We start from the raw sequence: 20,939 nt of genomic DNA on the forward strand, positions 1-20,939 counted from the left end.
TCCATGCTGGATATTGTAATGAGCCATCTGCAAGGTCATAGCTAGCTTCTAGTTCAGACTTAGGGTCTCACGGCTCTGTGGGTTCTCAGATGCACACCCATGATGTGGTCATCACCCAAGGCATCAGTTGAGACAGTCTGTCTGTCCTCTACCCCCACCTCCTTCTCCATAAAGGATAAAGGCTTCATATCTTTCTTTAATATGGGCTCCCACTCCTATGCCCTGGATGGATGTGAACTTGGGAATCTGCCCCATTGGCCTCCCAAGTGATGAGGTCACAGGGGTGTTCCTCTCTCCCTAGCTGTAACCACCTGGGTTATCAATCAATTGTCACTGTCCACTTCAATAGCATAAAATGTCAACTTGTGCCCAGGACACAGCCCCATGAGGGTGAGCCTGTCTCCATTCCAACCTCTCTCTGCCCAGCAGGAGTGGATGTTCATCATGGCAGGACGCTCCACACCTGCGATTCCAAGTCCTTTGAGATTAACACAGAAGGTAAAGAGTTTGAGGCCAGCCTGGGCTATGTGATGACTCTCTCTCTCTCTTTCTCTCTCTCTCTCTCTCTCTCTCTCTCTCTCAAATTACAAAAACCAAACACACAAGCATATGCATATATGCATACACAGGTTCATACACACAAACCTAAATCACTGTTGGAATCACTCTAGAGAGTAAGAAACAGAAGGCTGAGGAAATTATTTGAAAATTGTCTCTGCCCATAGTTATGGCCACAAGTCATTGGTGGCTTTAAGGGATGTCTTTTGGAGAAGCAGAAGCCACGGCCTCATCATTCAGGTCAGAGTCCAGCCTTTAGCAAATAAGAAAGTCTTCATGGCCTGGCTGACAGCAGAGGCTCCTAGGTGGACCCTGACCTTGCCTGAGGGAACTGGGATGTGGAGGCCCCTCCCACAAGTACCAGGATGGGAGGACAAGAGGCCAGCTGAGGGTCCTGAGCAGATCTGATGGAGGGTGAAGCCAATTGTGCTTTAAATATTCTATTCCATTTATTTCATGTGTGTGAGCATGTGAAGTCAGAGGACAACTCGTAGGAGTTAGGTCCTTCTGGGTCCTGGGTTCTGTCTCTTCACCAGCAGTGTCAAACCTTGCCAATAAACTAGCAGGGCAAAATTCAGGACAGGGAATCCGCTGTCCGAATTTCCCATTGAGGCACGAAACTGCCAAGACTTGCCAGACTGAAGCAGAACGGCATGGCATGGAACAAATGCTGTTTCCTGATTTCTACTTGAGTTACACCTTGAGGTGCCACCAGTGTACTGGCTGGAGGGGAAGTCAGTGTGTATGTGTGTGTGTGTATCCGTCTGTCTTTCTGTCCATCATCCGCAGTCTGGTCTGCTGTCCATGCCTCCCTTCTGGGCATGAGGGCTTTCCCGAATGCCAGACCTGAAGGGGAGAACAGGGCAGAGGTAAGTAGAATCCGGTACAGGTGGGAGTCTGTGCCTAGTGCTGGGTGGGCAGAAGAAGACAGAAGACCTTCTTAGGGAGTCTTGGTGCGGTGTCGATGAGGGATGGCATGATGGGCCCACAGCTTGGCAGGAGGCCCCTGGACTTTGTTTATTAAAATCCCCTCTGTATATCTTGAGGTTGTTTCAAAGGGGTTAATACAGACTGGAATCACTGGGCAGCATCACTGGGTCCACCAACAGGACAGATAAAGTACAAGGCAGAGCAAGATTTATCCTGTGGTCCAGGGGACATGCATCTTCTCACAGTCGGGGACACTGGGGCTCCTGGTCCTCAGGGCTGCTTGAGAACTGAAAAATGGGGGACAGGGAGACCCACCCCTCCCCCTTTACAGAGATTGAGAGTGAACATTGGGGACAGGAGTAGGGGTTGGGAGCTGGTGGCCTTGGGCAGTCTCCTGCTTTCTTAGTGAGCAGCAGCCCAAGTGGAAGATCACATGTGGGTCTTTTGTGTTTTAAGCTATAGCATTTATGTATTCACAAGCTGCTGGTTCACAATCCTGACGTATAGAACATTAGGTCTCCATATGAAAGTGTGTGTGTGTGTGTGTGTGTGTGTGTCTAACTCCAGGACTTGGGAGCTTGAGGCAGTTAGATGTCTGTGAACTCCAGGCTAGGTATATAATAATATCCAGCTGAAAGGAAGAAAAAGGGAATAAAAAATAGAAATTAAGAAAGGAAAGGAGGGACTGAGAGAGATTAAATTAGTTTTGAGTTCAAGTCAGAGCATTGTGATTTAATTCAGTGCTTCAAATCTCATCCTCACACAGACAACTAAGTTTTAAAGTCATCATTGGTCACAGTTTCCATGCAATTTTGTTTTCCTGCCCTGCTGTGAACCCCACCCAGTCTGCATGCTGCAGAAACAGTGCACCTCAATGCACACTGGCCAGATTCCCAGGGCTTCAGGGTCATGTGCAGCTGGTGAACAGATTCTGTGTGGGATGAGGAAGGTCTAGAATCATGTCACAGGAGCATGGACAGAAGGAGCCAAGGATTCTTGTCTCAGTTTCATGTATAAGAGATCTGGCAGCGCCCCAAGCCACCTGACATCAAATACTGTAGCAGTTTGGTCCTGTACTGTCTATGCCTGGTTGCCCAGTAACTGAACCCAGGTAGAGAATGTAACAAGTACTCAATCAATGTATCTAGTTGAGCATGAAGCACACATACAAACACACACACAGACACACAGACACACACACACACACACACACACACACACACACACGAGGCACACTCCATCCCTCAGAGTGTACACACACTATCATGGCTTGCTGTGATTTATTATTGTGCATCGGACATTGGACAGAACCTCCCAACAGGTGGACAGATGGAAGTCAAGTATGAGTCCCTCCCTCTCCTTCTGAATCTCTTGTCTCTCAGAGAACACCGTTGGTGAATAAGGCAGATAAAGCAGGCTGTCTGTGATGGGACAGGATGCAGGGGTGGGAAGGCAGTGGTCAGAAGCCTGGAGTCTGATCACAAGTTGGACCCTCCCTGACTGGGGCCTTGGGCAGCTTCCTCCCCTCCCTGGATCAAGGGCCAGCAGAGGAGACAGGATCTCCTACTCCTGAATCTCGAGCATCCTGGAGATGTGCATTGGCACTCATAGAAGAACACAGTCCTGTGGAAACTTGACGTTCATCTGTAATGGAAAACACAAAATCATGTGAGGAGCCTGCATTCCTACATGGAAGGTGATGTAAATCAGTCCTGGGGTGTGGGTGGGTGGGAGGCATAATATGACTGGACACCTGGAGCTCTCAGAAAGAGGGCCAGCACACATGGAGTTTGAAAAGACAGCCATCAGGACACCTGTGTGACTATGCCCCTTGAGGGTACATATGGCCCCACAGGAAGGACCTACATTAACAAATCTGCCAAATAGGAGACATGGCCTCGCCACCTCTCAGCTGCAGGACAGCCCTACAGGCCACTGTTCCCACAGCTGCCTCCTTCCAGGTCCCCTCTCACTTCTTTCCTGACCTCCTGAGGTTTTTTTTTTCCCCACATCACTGCAGCCATGTTCATCCCCACCCTGAGGTCACACTTGACATCATCAGTTTTCTAGCATCAGGCAGACCCTGGCCCAGGAGGGGAAAGGTCCAAGTGCAGGTCCCTCTGTGCCTCTGTGCCTGTGACTCGGCCCCACTGAGTCCCATTGGTCACATGAGACAGGGAAGACAGGCTGCTTCATGGACCTGACAGTGGCTTCAGACTCCACGGGATCCCAGCCCTGCCAATTACTAGCTGACTATTGCTGATCCAGTGACTCTCTGTATACGTGTCAGTGTGTAGGTGCATATGTATGTGTGTGTGCACATGTGCGTGTGCATGTATGCATATGTATGTGCATGTGTGTGCATGTGTGTGTGTTTCTGTGTGCACATGTGCATGTATGCATGCGTGTGAGCATGAGTACAGATCCACGGGTATAAGAGCACAGACATAAAGGTCACAGGACAACTTGGAGGATTTGATTTTTCTCCTTCTACCATATGGGTTCTAGGGATCAAACCCAGGTCTTCAGTGTGGACAGGGCCTTTACCCACTGAGCCATGTTGCCAGCCCATGATAGCTCAGAATGGTGAGAAAATGGCTGTAAAACAAGGCAAGCAGCTGGCCTCCGTGGGGTTTTGGGGACTTTAGTAAAAGACCATGACTCAGTGAGAATATTCTACAAATAGATGGAGTGACCAAAGCTGTGTGCAAGGGGACAGGATGCTGACAGGATCTTACCGGCACATCCCAGGAGCCCACAAGGGACATATCACAGTTCCTAAAGCATGCGCACTGCAGCCAGCTAGCAGCTTCTTTTGCCAGCGGCCACCAGCCCAGTAGGTTTTTAGCGGCCACATTTCTTGTTGGGTCAGCCGGGTCCAGGATCACAGGCCTGCAGAGGAACATTCAGAGGACAGAATTGATCAGCTGGCTATTGCTACAGCTACAGGTAACTGCACAGGGGCAGAGGAGGAACCCTGTCTAAACAACACAGCATCCCTGTCTAAAGTTTCTCCTTTGTCCCTGCCCCACAGCATACAGCAAGCCTGGAGGGATCCTTGGGTATGACCTGGAAAGCCTGGGTTCGAATCCTCTACCCTTTAGTAGCTGTGTGTCCTGGGGCAGCCCCCTTAGGCTTTCTGTTCTGTGAGATGAGGAGAGTTGGACCAGCCAGGCTCAAAGGATGGGGTTTGAAAACTGAACACAACACAAGATCAAGACATGTCACTCCCTAGGGTGACATAGTACTCTATTATTTACAGGTAACTGGTCCACCACTGGTCTTTGGTGCCTCATAGTGCTTATGACACTGTAACTGTTGGATAATCTCAGTTCCCACCCCATGTCCTCCCCTTCCTTTGCTGCTTGGTCTGACAATGTCAGAGCCTTGGTATCCTCATCTGCAGAGAGGAGAGCCCACCCCTGCCTCCCAAGGCTGTAGGGCCTCATGTCAACAAGGTGACAGCTGGAGAGTTTCTTCATAGACATAGAGCTTCCATCTCTCCCTTTCGCACAAGAACAGCCTGGTACCGCATGGGGAGCAGAGCCATGTGGGGACAGACTACCTGGCTTTTTTGAGCTGTCCATGCAGGTCCATGCTTCTGTGATATCTTCCTTTGCATTAAGAGTCAGTAATGCCTTGTAAGCTGGAGCTAAAAATCAGCTCTGATTAAGAAGAGACTTGCACTATGTGGGGAAAGTCTTCTGGAAAGAGTAGTCTCTGCTCAGTACTCTATAGCTGAGATTCAGGGGGCCCCAAAATTCCATCTCCAGTTGGCAGCCACAGCCAGTTTCAGACAGGTCTCCCAGTTGGCAAGGCTTTGGTCCCATGAAACCTGCAGGACTGAAGAGGCCTGGCAAAGCAGCTGAGGCCTGGCACCGGGAGAGGCCAGGAGAAGCCATTGGGGAAGTGCAGCCTCAATGGCAGTGGTGACCCCGAGATGCTGGACTTGCCCTGAGCAGGGGATGACTGCCAAGAACAGAGCAATGTGAGAACAGCGCTGACCTGAGCCTGAGTGTGTGCTGTGGATGGCAGAGCCCGAGAAGCTGAGAGAACTGTGAATCCCAGATATCAGATACTGAGTCTTTGGCTCTGTTGGGGTTTGGTTGTGTTTTCATCTGATTGTGACAGTGACATGGTGAGAAAGTATTTAATGTGTATTTTCAATTTTATGATTCCCACACTTGAGAGACAAATCTTTGTGAGTGATGAAATTCAAAAAGAGAATTGGATATTTAAAGCTGTATGGTATTTTAGGATGTGATATCGACATGAGATCCTAAGGAAAATCAAGAAAGCAAAGGTTATGGGAGGTGTGTGTGTGTGTGTGTGTGTGTGTGTGTGTGTGTGTGTGTGAGTGTGTGTGTGAACATCAACTTGAAAGGGGATTTGTTGCAAAGGTTAGTTTTTGTCAACTACACATAAGTTAGGGTCATCTGTCATCGGTTGGCCTGATGCTGTTTGTATTCTGATGTTAATACTGTTTCTTCAAGAGAGGTTGCCCCTGTTGAACAGACCCTCACATACTCTGGTGATGTCAGGTGAACTTCCTCCTGCCACCATGGAAAAATAAAAGGATGTGTGATTGGGCAGTGGGACTGGAGGATCAAGAGTCGGGGTCAGGAGAAGGGGGGGAAGAGTGTACAGGAGAGAGATAGAATGGAGGAAAAGGGGGGAAAGCCACATCAGATCATAAGCATGTGCCCTGGAGAAACTGTAAGTAGCAATGGGTCTTATAGCTGGGAATAAGTTAGTATAATGATAGATCTGTCCAATCTAGGCATATGGCTTATAATTATGATACCTGGATTGTGTATTTTTATATGACTTTATTAGGGTTGGGAATTTCCACAATAGTCATTGAGCAGGAGGCACCGTTAATCAAGACAATGCTGCAGTCAGTCTGGCTTAGGGTAGTCTGTGTGGACAGGTTACTGATCAGTGATGGATGTGGTTGGTGCCATGCCTGAGTGTCTGTGCTGTATAATAAAGCAATCTGAGTGACCCATGGAGATGAAGGCAGTGAGCAGAATTCCTCCCTGGTCTCTGCTTCAGTCACTGTGCTGACTTCCCTCAGTGATGCCCTGTGACTGGGATGTGTAGCCAAGTAAGACCTTTCCTTCCCAAGGCACTCTGGGTCATGTGATAATGTTAGCATGTCAATAGACAGCAAGCTAGACTAGACCTCTTCTCGGGCCTGTATCCACATTCTCTACACACAGGGTCCACAGTGTCTGGGCCAGATGCCTTACCAGTTGATACCAGTGCTTGACCAGACAGATGAGCCTCTTCAGCTTGGGTTCCCGGTGTTTCAGGAAGTTTGCTGGAGTTCTATGAAGCAATTGGAGAACTCACCTTCCTTCTTCAGGGCAGTGCACACACTGATGAGGCAGGCATAGGTTTTGGAGTAGATTTGGGTGTCAGGCTTGTGGTTGTTTCTCTGTTTATCTACAAAGGAAGTTTCATTCATATTTAGACTCAACCATGCTCTGAGGATCTTCCTTCTCTCTGGGGTCACAATTGCTCTCTATGGGGTTCAGTGAACAAGGCAGAGTTTGTCCATAGCAAGCATCACTCCCCAAACAGCCATGAGCCCACCACACCTCTGGACTGGGCACATGAATTGGGCCTGGAAAGTCTGTGCCACCAACTGTTCCTAGTAGGATGCCTTACTCCCAGGCCTGCAGGAAACAGCACACTGTGGTCACTCACAAGAGAGCTACACAGTCATCTGATAATGGCCAACCATGTGCTGGTGTACCATGGAGAATTCTACCTCAGTTGTCTATCTTATCTTGTGCATACAGTCTCTGTGCTATTTTGAGATGATGGGTGGGTTGTGTGCACATGGATGGGGTAAACACATATTCAAAGGGCACAAGAGGAGATGGGGGTGTCTTCTTTTATAGTTTGCCCCCCCCTTTGCAGCGGGGTCTCTCTGTGAACATGGACCTTGACTGGTGTCTATCAGGCCACAGAGATTCTTCTGTCTCTGTTTCTATATTATCAGGGATGCAGGTCAATGTGTGTCACTTCCTAAGCTTAGGTGGGTGTTGGGGATTTGAACTCAGGTCCTCATGCATGTGTAGCAGTCACCCTTATCTACTAGCTGTCTTCCCAGCTGTGTGTGTCAGCAGAAAATGATTCTCTGTAGTGACCACGTCAATGTCATGTAGTATTAGTATTGACCATCAACCTGAGAGCTTCAGGATTTGGTGGTGGTGTGTGTGAAGTCATGCTGTGAATGGTCAGCAGGATACAGAATTGATGTGTGTGTGGCTATGTGTGGGTGTGTGCGCACATTTGAGGAGACCAGATAGGCAATAGGCTGTGCCTTCCTTAAGTGTGTTCAGTTGTGTAGCCATGGTTGCAGCAGGCCACACCATCAGGCTGTGATGCTGGCACCAACCCAAATCACTCCCAGATGGAGGTTGGACACACCTAGTTACTCAGTGCCCCAGGAAGTTCTGAAGACCTTATTTTTTACTTCAGGGTCAAGCACACAGTAGGTCTCATTTGCTAAGTCTCCTGGGTAAGGGCCATGGTCCTCTTGAATGTCATCCGCACAAGCATTCCCATCTGTGATATCTATCTACTATAGAGTTCCTGTCCCACTGGAAAGCTGCCTCAGGCTGGGCAAGTCCATGAGCAACACAGGCTTCTGGGGGAGCCCCCTCACAGCTCATTTCTGGCTAGTCCCTCCACTTTTAATCCACTGAGCAGGGTTCTAAGCCTCTAGCAGCTTCCCACAGCAGGCTGCCCTGGTCCTACTTCCAGGCTAACCCTCTCAGTCCCTGCTGCCTGAGACTCTGGACTGTTTCCATGGCTCTCCTAAGCCAAGGGCTAGTGACCTTGTCTCTAAATATATAGCAGCAGTTAGGGTGCTGTGTCCCCCAGATGTAGAGCCCCAAGTATTCTCTAAGCTCCGCACAAACCCACTGTGCTCTCAAGGGTGTCCCAGATTGTCTTTGGATAGAGTTGGGCAATTTGTACTTTTGGGGACCCTCATTGTATCAGGCCTGATGTTAGAATCTTAATGTAGAAAAATATTAACATGCCATTATAAAACACGTATGTGCATGAGGGAGGTCAGTGTGTGTGTGTGTGTGTGTGTGTGTGTGTGCGTGCTGGGTTTCCAGTTTTCCAGAGGTGGGGGAAAATTCCTAGGGGAAGTTCTGTATCCTGCACACCACCCCACCCTCATGGGCAGACACCCAGACCTCTGCATAGGTCTGAGGTTTCTCACTCTTTGATAGAGGATGCAACAGATGATAATTTTTAGCTGTATCTCTTGTCCCACTTTTAGAGAATTCCTACATTCAGGCATGAAGGGAACAGCTCACCATGCAGGTGTTCTGTATGATGCCCCAGGGGCTGGGCAGACGGATCTGTGGGTAAAGGGGTTCTTACATAAATATAAGCACCCCAAATTAGAATCCCTGCATTCACATTAAAAAGCTGGGATTACAAGAGCTAGAGGGTCCACACAGGCATCCCAGTGCTGGGGGGTAAAGACAGAAGATTGCCTCAGGCTCACTGTCTGACCAGATATGTGGATTAGTCAGCTTCATGTCAACCAATCGAGAGAGAGAGAGAGAGAGAGAGAGAGAGAGAGAGAGAGAAAGAGAGAGAGAGACTCATCTAGCTTCTAGGGAGTGGAGGATCCTAAGAGTACTCCTGAATATGTCTGCGTATCATTGTTTACAGCTAAGGAGCTTCTAGGGAGTGGAGGATCCTAAGAGTACTCCTGAATATGTCTGCGTATCATTGTTTACAGCTAAGGAAGCATAGCCTACAGATACTTCTAGGTGATTGGCAACCCCTCTCCCCAGCCCTGTGCTGTACCTAATAGGCATGCTGAGGCTCCAGGTGCCAGAGATTGTGGGTTCAGCTCCATCAGAGCACACACCCCACCTGACCCCAGCTCCTTACTGCAAGAGCCACGAAGGTGGGGCAGCAAACTCCAGGTCAACCTCTTAATAAAAATAGGCTCCTAAAAAACCAACATCCAAGGCTGGCCTCTGGCCATTACCCACACATGCAAACATGTGCACAGACATCAGCAAACATGTGAATATCCCCTCCCCCTACACACAGAGATAGAAATGGAAGAGAGGATTCAGGCATGAGGAAGTGCAGGCTGAGGCTCTGCTGCTGGCTGACTTACACAGGGCATCATAGGCTGGCTGCACATCAAATTCCATCTCCTGCTGGAACTGAGGGTAGCTCAGCTTGAAGCTCAGAGACCTGGAGTTGGGCTGCTCTGAGCTCTGGAACTCAAACTTCATTTTAAATTGTTTCTCTTGCTCCAACTGCCAAAGCTGTTTCTGAATCTCCTCAAGGAACTCTCTTTGTATATTTAACTGATCCTCAAATCTGGTGAGATTGCTAAAGAACACCACCAGGTTGGCCTCTGACTTGCCCTTGAGTGTGGTGTGTTCTTCATAGGAGCCGCCCTGAAAGACAAGGATGAGAATAAGAAAGGACATGGTTCCATCAGTCCAGTCATCCAGCAGGTGGGGTCTCTGTTCTGTTCTCTGCCCTGTGCCATAGCTGGGGTCTCTTGGAGAACACTAGGCACAGAGCAGGTAGGTAACTCACTCCCCTCTAAGGCCTGCAGTCTGGCTTCTGAGAGTCCTCTCCCACCCCATCCTGGTCAGCTCAGGATAATGGGACTCACCATCACAACCTTGGAGGTCCTCACAGGGTGGGCGGCACCTTGGAAGCATCTCTCCTTCAGGAAAGCACTTATGAAGTCGATGTCTGCTCTGGCCTCATCATGGAAGCTGGTATTAGGAAGGAGGTGATCATTTATAAACTTGTCCAGCTCACAGGCTGGGGTATAGCTGAGATCCTTCACCATATTATGGCTGGAAGTGTTTGCTGACTGCAGCCTTACCTCTGGAGTCAGCTGTCCATCATTTTCATAGCTGGTTTTTGTTCCCAGGAAGGGCGGAGCTATGCACATCAGACCTCTGCACCTGCCACCTCAGGCTGCTGGGCTCCCTGACAATCTGGGGTTTGTTTACCTGCTGGTGTTTCTTTGGATTGTCATTACAGCAGGCTGTGAGCCAGGAGGCCTATTTATATTATCAGCATAGTTTCTGTTGTTTTCCCTTCTTAGTTATTGTTACTAAAGAAAAAATGGTCTTATAGTCTCCTAGGCTTTTAACACCCCCAAACCACACACGCATGTGCTCGCACGCACGCGTGCACACTCACACACACACACACACACACACACACACACACACACTGATAAAATGAAAAAAGCAAATGAGAGAAATTCAGAAGACACCTGGCACTAGTTTCACCACGGCTCTGGTGGGTTTGTCATAGGTGACTGGTCCATACTTAGTGCATATGATGCTGCAGTAGAGAGAGAAGCTCACCAAGATGCTTGGTCTTCATTTTCTGAAGGATCAGAGGAGGACAGCCTCCTGGGGAGGACTGACGCCTAGCTAGCTCACTCCACTTAGTTTACACAAACATTATACAAGGTTAATTGGGGTGTGGAAAGGTTCCAGTTACCAACGTTATCTTGCTTTTACTGCCCATGAGAGCAGACAAACTACACAAATCTCAGTCCCTTTTGACCATGGGTAGACATGATTAAAAGTAAGGACTCCAGGTTTGCCGGGAGTCTTAGGAGCAAGATTAGTGCAGCTGCATGCTCTCACTTAGCACCAAGTGCAGACCTTCCAGAGAGATGACATTTCTTCGAGGTTCAAACAGTCTAATAACAATTTCTCAGCCTCTACTGATTGATCCAAACATAGCAAATGTTTTGTTGAAGCAGTTCACTAAAAGCCAGACAGAAAAGCTTTGCTATACACATCAGTACACATACTGGATATTGTAATGAGCCATCTGCAAGGTCACGGCTAGTTTCTAGTTCAGACTTAGGGTCTCACGGTTCTGTGGGTTCTCAGATGCACACCCATGATGTGGCCCTCATTCAAGGCATCATGTGAGACAGTCTGTCTGTCCTCTACCCCCACCTCCTCCTGTCTGTCCATAAAGGATAAAGGCTTCACATCTTTAATATGGGCTCCCACTCCTATGCCCTGGGTGGATGTGAACTTGGGGATCTACCCCTTTGGGTTCCCAAGTGATGAGGTCACAGGGGTGTGCCTCTCTCCCTAGCTATAACCACCTGGGTTATCAATCAGTTGCCACTGTCCACTTCAATAGCATAAAGTGTTGACTTGTGCCCAGGACACAGCCCCACGAGGGTGAGCCTGTCTCCATGACAACCTCTCTCTGCCCAGCAGGAGTGGATGTTCATCATGGCAGGATGCTCCATACCTGTGGACCAAGTCCTTTGATATTGACACAGAAGGTAAAGAGTTTGAGGCCAGCCTGGGCTATGTGATGAAGCTCTGTCTTATAAAATAGAAAAAGCAAGCATACAAGTATATGCATACACGCATGCACATATGTACACACGCACACACATATATGCACACACATACCTAAATCACTGTTGGAATCACTTCAGAGAACAAGGAACAGAAGACTGAGGAAATTATCACAACATCAGTTTTCCCACGCTAATGGTCACAATTCATGTGTGGCTTTAAGAAATTTTCCTTTGAAGAAGAAGAAGCCATGGCCTTTTCATCCAGGTCAGAGACTGGCCTTTAGCTAAACGCACAGTCTTCATGCCCTGGCAGACACCAGAGGGTCCTTGCTGGACCCGGAGCTTGTGTGAGATATCTAATGACCCATGGCAATGGACATTACTGAAAGACACACTGCGACATACTGCAGCTTCCACAACAAGATTTTTTCCATTTTAGTGGGGAGGTTGTACAGCTGGAGGGCAGATATGAAGGGATGGAGAGATGAGTGGATTGGGGTGCATCCTGTGAAATTCAAAGAACCAACAAAGAGTCTTTTTTTAATCTGAAAAAGAATCAACCCTCATTCAAACTATCTTGGTAGACATGTTACTGCCTTCTTAGTCTAAAAAGAAGATTTACCAATAACCAGAAGCCCTATACCAAGTGTCACTTTGATGAAGATGGTAATGACACCACATGGCATATACTCTTTAATCTGAGCAAAGATGGCTGCCAGGTACAAGGTCCTTTTCATTCTGATGAGGTCTCAGCCAAAACAGAGACAAGCCATGTGACTGCCATTTAAAAATGTAAACTTGGGCTGGGGAGCGGTGGCCCATGTCGTTAATCCCAGCACTTGGGAGGCAGAGGCAGGTGGATTTCTGAGTTCAAGGCCAGCCTGGTCTACAGAGTGAGGGCCAGGACAGCCAGGGCTACACAGAGAAACCCTGTCTCAAAAAACCAAAGGAAAAAAATGTAAACTGGGGGCTGGAGAGACGTCCTGAGTTCAATTCCCAGCAACCACATGGTGGCTCACAACCACCTGTAATGGGATCTGATGTCCTCTTCTGATGTGTCTGCATCAGCATATTCATATACATTAAATAAGCAAACAAATAAATACATTATACAGTGTTGCAGGATATTTGATCACACTGTGAGACTCTGTTTTTATTGGAAAGACCTGTTTCTAGTTGTGATATGGCGTGGCCTTAGCTCACACATTTAATCCCTCTGGATGAAATGCAGGCATGCCCTTAGAAAAAAATCCCAAGCAATGAAGGTAAGGTTAGTTTGCAGAAGGAAGTGCCCATGTTTCAAAGTGATGTCTAATTGAGTGGCAGACAAAGTGACAAATCAGAGAAAGATTTGACAAAATAGGATACACCCAACTCTCAAGAGGCAAGAAAGGAAAGGGAGGTTACTTGAGGGGCAGTAAAAACAGAGAGGGCAGTTGTACAGAGACAGGTTGCAGAGAGAGAACAACCTAGACACAGGTGAAGACAGAAGGAGCCAGAGAATGAGGAGCCAGAAGAATAGATAATATTGCCAGAGTTAGTTTGAGCCAAACAGAGCAATTCAGGAAAAGCTGAAAGAAGTCAGATTGAATCAGTCAGCTTGGAGAGGAGTTTTGAGCCAGAACAGCTAAGTTGAACAGTCCACCAGACTTCAGAAAGAGCTAGAAAGGGAAGCTTATTCAGCAGCTGTAGTGGGAGGTATTTGAAAAAGCTGCAGCTGCTTGTTGCCAGCTCTATGTTCCTGCACTAACAGCGGCACCCACAGCGCTAAGACAACCGCAGGCACCAGTTCTGGTGCCATGTTGACAGAAGTAAGCATTACTGGTGGGCTGCCCTGGCCCAGCCAGGTGTTTTCATCTTGGCAGGCTCTACATGAGGGCCACACTAGCCCCATGCCAGGGTCATCCACCCCACAGTCAGCCGCCATACCACCCTACAACCAAGTAAATCAAAACTCTAGATGCTCAAAGCTAACCAATGGACTTATATATTTGCAAATATCCAATACACAAGGTGTCCACACAATTAGAATCATTATCTGTCCTGGCCCTCACTGCTGCTCTAGTCCACAGGTCAGTCAACAGGTTCTAGCAATAGAGAGATTGGGGATAGTGGGGCAAGAGACAAATGAAGAATGGAGGCAAGACAGAGGGTCTGATCAAGTCTCATTTATTGAAAGGAAATCCTGGGTATTTATATGCTTTCCACATGCCTTGCAGCTATGGATAAGCAGGGAAACACAGCTGAAGGCACTTTGCCATGTGCCTTGCAGCTGAGGGCACTAACCAGCAAAACAAAATATTGAGAAAAACAAGATGTTTATCAGAGTGTGCTCAGCTGTTGTGGGCTGTTGAAAAACAAGTCTCTTGTCAGTGTATATGGCTTGAGATGGTTGCAAAGATGATAGCTGCTTTCTGCTAGGAGTAGGCTCCCAACAGGTCCCCCTTTTTAATTTTTTTTTTTTTTTCAAAAAAGGAGGCTGGGAAAACTTACAGAAACTGTACCTGTTTTAGGTTGGAACAAAGGACCCCAGCCTCCTTTTCCCATCTTTGGATGCTCAACAGCCATTGGTTGAGCTCCTGTCTTAGTATGGTGAGGCCTCCCAGTTAGGAACAAGGGTCTTGAAGTGTTCTCTTACCCGTCATTGACTATCCAGCTTAGCCTGTAAGTTAGGGGTTAATCTTCATCAGTCTTGATGACAGAGGTTTTAGAGTCCCCTACTTCCAGCCTGTAATAATGGACTTGTATGGGTTTCATTTGAATAGTGTCTATCTGTTGTTGTACAAAAGCCATCAGTCTGTTGAACAGCATAAACCCAAGAGACAAGAGACTTAACAATGCCTGAATAGTTGATATAAAAGCAACACTCTTTTTAAGGGTAGCACACAACTCTGTCTTGTCAGAGGAGTAAAAAGTATAAGCCTCTTCTATTCTGTAGCACTATTTCAGCTACAGAGAATAATGAATTTTACAAATGCATTATAGCAGATTCTATTCTTTCTAAATCTAAATCTATAGAAGTACAGAGCTGATCATAGCTTTGATCTTAACAAAACAAGTAAGGAAATCCCTGTCGTTGCCTCACTCAATCTCAAACCCAAGAAGACAACTATAGTTACTGTGTTAATGGGTTTTTCCCTTGGTCTCAACAATGTACCCCTATTAAATCCTAAGTTGGGGAACCAAGAGTTCAATAGAGCCACCCTGGAGGTACGGGTGGTGATGTCTCCTTTCCAAGTCAGGTATGCTGGTTAATCTGTTCCAGTTTGAAGGCAATTGTGAAGCATCTTCATGTTTCCTGAAAAGAAAAAAGTACATTTCTCAGAGGGGTTCATGGTACTGTGGCCTGTCAATTATTATCCATGCGGACAAATATTCAACCTTCATTTTATGTTTAGTGCAACAATTATTTCTGTAGGCTCTTTATCAGCAAGGGATTATTTCTATGAGCTACTGCGAGAGCTAGTTGTGTTGAAGTTTTAATAACTGTGTCTAAGTGATCCATAACACAAAACTGCCTCCAACCTGTGAGCCCCTTGCCCAAGGGCAGAAACTTCCCTAGATGTTGGGGGCTGTCATTTAGGTAAGATGGCAAGCCACCTGCTTTTGCTCCTTAAACAAGTTTGACTTAAGTGCACAGGATGTGCTTGATCACAGGTGAGTGGGAGATACATAGGTAGGAAGTATGCTGGGCTGTAAGCTTGTCCCTGATTGGACCTGGTAGGAAATGCTTAGCCTTGTGGATTTATCTTGAATAGGCCTCTGCAAATTGTGACTCATGGCCATTCATGGGAGCCCTGGAGTGGTCCCGGCCTGATTCCATCCTCTTCACCCAAATTTAATTCAAGCTTGTATCTAATTTTTTTGCTCAGAAATTGTGGAACTGGTCTTTCTCCATCGACTCTCAGGTTTAACACTACTGCTCTGGCAGCATCATTGTTGAATTAGCAACCTGCTCTCCTTTAGGCCCTACCTTTCCCACAGAATTGGACGAGAGTTTCCAGAAAGCAGCTTATACTGCTAAACAGACAGGAGGTGACCAATGGCATGCCCCTAGATTTTAAGGTTTGCTCTTCTACTTCACCTGCCATGAAAGCTAAGCTTCTTTCATGTATTGATCAGACGAGCAAGAGAAGAGAAAATTCTCCAGATAAGGAATGACCAACAATTCAGGTGATACAAACAGCCTTGGCTCATGTACTGTACGTCCTGATAGCAACTGTTCCAGAAACTGTGCCTGTTCTAGTTTTCTCCAGGAAGGGACCTTTGATATTTAGTTATATCCACTCAGAGGGAAAAACAAACCACATTTAAACCAAAATCAAGCAATAAGGAAACTCTAAGACCGGGGCTGAGCTGGCTCACACTGCAGCACTAGAACCTGCCTGCTACTCCCTGGAACTCAAACAAGTTGGTTTGGGATGCAAGGTGAGGGATATGGAGGGACCTCTTTCTGCATCAGAGCTGCTGGGAAAAGGTGCTGCTGGGGCCTGAGGACTTGGGGTTCAGTGAGCTTGCTTAGGACAGCAGAAGCAGAGTGGATGGCTGGAAGCCAGAAAGCTGTGGTGTGTGTGCCCTGCCCAGACCTGCCTTGCCCAGGCCTGCCTGAGCCTGCCTGACAGATAATGCATCTCTCTCTCTCTCTCTCTCTCTCTCTCTCTCTCTCTCTCTCTGTCTCATTTTTTAAATTACGTGACAGAGATTATATCTTATTTTATCTTCCTTTTCATGAGCTCTATAAAATCCCACATTAATTCCATTTTCTTCACTTAAGGTTGTGAACACCTAGCAGTTAGAGGCTGGTTTCCTGCCCCTAATCTGAGTTTTTAAAATAACCTTTCTTACCTTTCCTTAGGACCAAGCCCACATTAGGTGCCAGTTGTCAGGGACCCTGTAATCTCAAAGGCTGCCAGACAACTGATCCCCATGAGGTAAAGAAATTAATATATCTGCTAATATTTCAATTTACCTATTTCTGGTGACCAAAGTCACTTAAAGTCAGCAGAAGTGCAATCCAAAGTCAGGGAGAACACATTTGCATTATTGAGAGTAAATAAAGATCAACATCCACAGTATGTAAAGAGCAACAGTGAATCAATAAGAGGAGAGTTCACAAGAGAAAACCACAGAGAAAACACACAGCAGGTGCTTTCCAAAAATAGAACAAAATGGCCACTTAGAAAGATGAACCACCTAGTCTTAGGCAGCAGGCCAAACCCACCCAAGTGGCCTCATTTAAAGGTACCAATGTTTGACGAGTAGGATTCAGTTCTGAAGCTTGGAAGGGATACTGTTCAAAAGTTCCTTTGGAGCTCTGTGAAGCTCCCCTGGCTGGCAGCTAATGCTGAGGAGAGAGGAGTAGACTTAGGGTGTGAATCCCAGTGTCCCAGGATGCTTTTCAGTGCAGAGAGATGGCCCTGAACCTCAGCATGGGCCCTGTAACCCCAGCTGGCCTTCCTCTTTCAGATCAACAGTGGCCAGAGGGTAACGATCTGTCTTGAAGTCCTGTCAGAGTCTTCTAGAGAGCTGTGCATGTCAGGGCTTCTGGTAGCTTTGGCTCCTGCCCTGAAGGATTCATCATAACCCATTATAGTACCTAAGGATTCTCCAAGCCACACAACTGCCAACTCGAGGAGTTGAACTGTGCCTGTGTGCAACAGATCATCCCATCTTAGGCTTGTTGACTTTGCATTCCTCATGGACCCTCACACGAATACCCAGCTGCTCCCTAGTGCCTGTCATGTGCAATGCTGCCCTAACTGCTACTCACTTGGGTTGTATAGCTGGGGAGAGTGTGGAGAGGGGAGAGCCTGTGCAGTTTCCAGAAGGCCTTGTCCTTGCAGATAAAGACTTTCCAGTGTGACTTTTTAAGGTAAGCATCCCCTTCTCTGAGCTCAGTAGGGAAGCCCACTTACATTTATTGTTTCCCCAGAGTGACCTGTGGTGAGATTGTTTCTTTACTTGTCCTTGGGACCTGAGGAGGAGGGATACATGTTGCTCGAATCCCCCATTCCCTGGAAGGAATTCAGCCCCACCTGAGATGCAGAAGCAGGCTCGGTGTCTCCCAGGCCCCAAGCCTCCTTCCATATCTCCAGCTCAGATGCAGCCTCAGGAACCGGCAGGTGAGCTGAGATCTACCCAGGACAATTTCTAGTCTCACTGCGCCCCTCCTAGGACCCTATGATGCCCCTGCATCAGCAGGGTTACCCAGGAGTAAGGCAGCTCACGGTTTGTCTCTCCTAGCTCTCTGAGCAGCCAAAGGTTACAGGCCAGCTTGACAGGATGCTCCAGTGATACAATGTAGCTCAGAGTAGCAACTGAGACTCATGCAGCCTCAGTTTCCCCATTCCTAAAGCTGGCAGTCATCCCTACCTCAGGCACCATGATGTTGAGGGAGTCTGGGTGTTTTAACCATGTCATGCTCTTTTTCTCAAAGACTGGCCCTAGTGGGTGTGGCTGTGTGATCCCCCAGCCTCAGATCATAGAGGCTCAGGCAGTGTGAGGTCTAGAGTCTGAGAATGTGAGTGAATGGGACAGCCTTTAAGAGGGAATAGGAGGCACTCAGGTGACCTGGCACACCCCTAGCTGGGCCTTTACCCTGAAGTGTAACTTCGTTTCTGATATCTTCATTTTCCTACAAACTGGTTGGTTACAGCAACACCTAAGCCTTACCTCAAGAAGACCCTGAAGGTGTCTGCCTTGGGGTGCCCCACCCTCTCACCTTGGTGATCCTTATCACCCTTGGTCCCTGTGACCCTCTGGCTCTGAGCTCCAGTAGGGGGATGTCCAGGGACCCCAGAGTACTTCATATGGCTGCTGTGAAGTCAGGGGCTGGGTGCAGGCTGCGGGGCCATTAACTTGTCCAGAGCTCTGGCTGGTGTGTGGTACAGGTCCATGTTGACTGGTGCCCTCAGGAGAGTTTCATTTCTTCCCGGGGTTCTTGGGGTGCTCCTGAGCTGACAGCAGGGGTGTGCTCCCTGAGTCACCTCCCTCAAGCTAGCTCATCCACTTTCATTTTCTCCTCCCTGCCAAGTCCCTATCTTCCCAGCAGCTCAGCCCAGGGCGTTGTTGAGTTTAACTCTTCATGGCTCTGCTTCCCAGCAGCTCAGCCCAGGGCATTGTTGAGATTATCTGTTCATGGCTTTGTTCTGCAGCTCAACATGTAGCTTAGAGAGTGACTTGGGGTCTTATACCTCCTAACCTGGACTCAGTCAGGTTATACCTCCCTGGCTCAGTCAGACTTGCCTTGGATGTTGGCCTCATTGGGATGAGTGACCCTTGATCAGATGCACAGAGAGCACGGAAGCAGTATATATCAGCTGGGCACAGTGACACACTATAATGCCAGCATCAGGGGCTGAGGCAGGAGGATAGCTGTAACTGGACTGACAGGCTATAACAGAGGTCCTGCCTCATAAACAACAGCAAAAAGGGTCACTGAGGTAGTTCAGAGGGCACTCAGGTGTTTGTCACCAAGTCTGGTGGCCTGAGTTTGGTCCCCAGGACCCACATGGTAGAAGGAGAGACAGCTGACTCCTACAAGTTGTCCTCTGACATCACACGCTCACACATATGAAATAAATGGACTAGAATATTTAAAGCACAATTAGCCTGGTCCTCCCCTGATCTGCTCAGGACCCTCAGCTGGCCTCTTGTCCTCTCTTCCTGGCACTTGTGGGAGGGGCCTTCACATCCCAGTTCCCTCAGGCAAGGTCAGGGTCCACCAAGGAGCCTCTGACCTGCTCCTCTTCTGCTGTCAGCCAGGCCATGAAGACGTTCTTATTTGCTAAAGGCTGGCCTCTGACCTGAATGACAAGGCCGTGGCTTTTGCTTCTCCAAAAAGAAATCACTTAAAGCCAGCTATGAGTTGTTGCCATAACCATAGGAGAGCCTATGTGATAATCTCCTCAGTTTTCTAATTCCTTGCTCTCTGCACTGATTTAGGACTGTGGGGTGTGTGTGTGTGTGTGTGTGTGTGTGTGTGTGTGTGTGCGCGCGCACGCTTGTTTTCCTATTTTAGGATTTCATTGCTGGGAAGAGATACCATGACCAAGGCAATCATATAAAGGAAAGTATTTAATGCTGACTTACTCGTTCAGAAGTTTAGTCTATTATACTCATGGAAGGAAACAGAGTAGCATGCAGGCAGTCTTGGCGTTGGAGACAAAGCTAAAAGTTCATCTTGATCTGCAGGCAACAGGAGACTGTGCACCACACCGGATGTAGCTTGAGCATAGGAGACCTCAAAGCCCACCCCCATAGTGACACACTTCCTCCAACAAGGCCACACCTACTCCAGCAATGCCATACCTTTTAATAGTACCACTTCTTATAAAGCAAGCATTCAAACACATGAGTCTCTCTGGGAGCCATTCTTATTGGATCTACCATAATTACCTTTCTCTTCTCAGTGTAAGAGGAAGCTGGGAAGCCGCTGTCCCCACAGTATGCCCTGGAGCTGCTCACAGTATGCCTGGGAACATGGGTGTAATGTTGCTAGGTTCAAAAGAGCTGAGGGGTTCCAAACAGTCTTGGAACTGGTCACCAAGTACATGCAGCTTTAAATTTCAGGAGATTGTATCACGGCATTTACTTCAACTACCAGAGCAGATGACTCAAAAAAGACAGGTAGCTTATCCTCATATGGCTCTACTCCCCCATGGAGTGTCAGGCTGCACTTGTGTGGAAAGGGGAGTTGGGAGATTTGTGTCAATGAAGCATCTCCTGCACTGGGCACTGTTCTTCTGTCACCTTGTTGACATGAGGTCCTATAGCCCTGGGAGGCAGGGGTGGGCTCTCCTCTCTGCAGATGAGGAGACCAAGGCTCTGACACTGTCCAGACCCAAACAGCAAAGGAAGGGGAGGACATGGAGTGTGAACTGAGATTATCCAACAGTTACAGTATCATAAGCACCGTGAGGCACCAAAGACAAGCTGTGGACAAATTACCTGTAAATACTAGAGTACTATGTCACCCTAGGGAGTCCTGATCCTGTGTTGTGTTCAGTTTTTCCATGACACTGGCTGGTCCAACTCTCCCCATCTCACAGATCAGAGAACCTGAGGGATCTGCCCCAGGACACACAGC

At 47.9% G+C, this 20,939-nt stretch overlaps 1 pseudogene across 1 annotated transcript; it reads right to left on the bottom strand.

The window, feature by feature from the left end:
* Positions 1-2,763: 2,763 nt before the first annotated feature.
* On the bottom strand, positions 2,764-10,379 carry LOC143437703 (inactive 2'-5' oligoadenylate synthetase 1C-like; annotated as a pseudogene). The gene is made up of 5 exons (XR_013107039.1): positions 10,169-10,379; positions 9,656-9,944; positions 5,054-6,936; positions 4,227-4,380; positions 2,764-3,132 (listed from the first exon to the last, which is right to left on the bottom strand). The product of XR_013107039.1 is annotated as an inactive 2'-5' oligoadenylate synthetase 1C-like (transcript).
* Between the last annotated feature and the right edge of the window lie 10,560 nt (positions 10,380-20,939).

Source organism: Arvicanthis niloticus, chromosome 24 (assembly GCF_011762505.2).
Source record: "Arvicanthis niloticus isolate mArvNil1 chromosome 24, mArvNil1.pat.X, whole genome shotgun sequence".
Classification (NCBI taxonomy): Eukaryota; Metazoa; Chordata; class Mammalia; order Rodentia; family Muridae; genus Arvicanthis; species Arvicanthis niloticus.